Consider the following 1573-nt stretch of genomic DNA (forward strand, 5'->3'; position numbering starts at 1 on the left):
TGACGACAATAGCACAATTTGTAAAAATCTATAACTGGTTAAAAATAAATAAAAATAGAAATGTTAAAAATAAAAATGATGGCAATTTAAATATGAATAGAGAGCAATGGTGTTTTTAGTGAAAATAACGGAGGAGGGGATAGTAGATAGAACTCATATTTATCCATGGAACAAGGGTGGATAGTTAGATCCATTCAGAGACCGAGTGACTGTCTCATGCCCTGTTGTACATATGTATGAACGCTACAACACCTGGTATTCCCAGGAGGTCTCCCATCCCAGTACTGGCCAGGCAAATATATATTTAAATTCCAAGATCAGACGAGATTGGGCATTTACACACTGGTTTGGTTGTAGGTCCCTTTTAACATATACAACTACCACCTCGTCTCTTACAAGAATGGAGAATTCTCGTAACTCTCATTAAATTCTTGTGGAGCCATGGTATTCAACTCGAATATCCAGAACATTTCTCTTCTTGAAAGTTTGTTCCCTAGATCACCCCCTCTCTTTCCTAGTTTCACATGCTCTATTGCTTTAAAACTTAGGTCCTCCAGATTGGAATCATGGTGAACAAAGAAATGCTTAGACACCGCATGTCCATCAACTTTGTTCTTATTATTATGAACATGCTCTTGAATTCTCAACTTTAATGGTCTCTTAGTTTTCCCACATACTTCAAGCCACACTTGCACTCTAAGAGGTATATGGTGGAAATAGTATTACAGTTCATGTAGTTCTTGATTTTATATTCCTTTGAACCATCAAAATTGTAAAATACTTTTCTTCGTGGATGGATGAACTTACAGACATTGCAGTGTCCATATTTATAACAACCTAAACACTTAGGGAGGGCTTCATTAGTTTTAAATGTCCCACTCTTAATCATGCTCAGTGCTAAACCTCTTTTATGACTGGGTCCATAAGTAAAATATGCCAATGTTTCTGTAAAGAATTCCTTAATTTGTTCTCGTGTCCATTGTAAGTGGTCACAAAAGGCACACAATTTTTCCTTCCCAGATCTTTATTTTTATATTTTAACAATTCATCCCTTGCCAGGTCTTTGTTTTTTTCTGCCGCCTGTGATAATAATTGAATTGGATAACCTTTGTTAATTAATCTCTCAGTATAAATCTGAATTTGTTCTTCACAATCTTGTTCTTTTGTACAATTCTACTTGATTCTATAGAACTGAGAGTAAAGGATATTGGTTTTCCATCTTTTGAGGTGTCCACTTTTAAAATGTAAATAACTATTAGTGTCACCTTCTTTAATATAGTTATTTGTAATAATCTCCCCATTTTCATTTAGTAACACCAAACCTAAAAATTCAACCAATGCACTGCTAAAATGGGACGTGAACTTCAGATTAAAATCGTTATTTGCAATGTGTGTTAAAAAATTATTAAAAGTTCCTCAGAACCTTCCCCAGATAATTAAAATGTTGTCAATATATGTTTTATACAGTAGAAAATTCTTGTGAAATGGGTTATTTTTATAAATGTAATTGTCTTCCCAGCACCCCGTAAAAATATTTGCAAAACTGGTGGCAAAAATAGTACCCATAGCTGTG

General features: G+C 34.3%; 1 pseudogene; it reads right to left on the minus strand.

Moving 5' to 3' along the window:
* Window positions 1-240: 240 nt before the first annotated feature.
* LOC148454299 (5S ribosomal RNA) lies at window positions 241-359 on the minus strand (annotated as a pseudogene).
* Between the last annotated feature and the right edge of the window lie 1214 nt (window positions 360-1573).

This window comes from Taudactylus pleione, unplaced genomic scaffold (assembly GCF_031769625.1).
Source record: "Taudactylus pleione unplaced genomic scaffold, aTauple2 ptg001014l, whole genome shotgun sequence".
Lineage (NCBI taxonomy): Eukaryota > Metazoa > Chordata > Amphibia > Anura > Myobatrachidae > Taudactylus > Taudactylus pleione.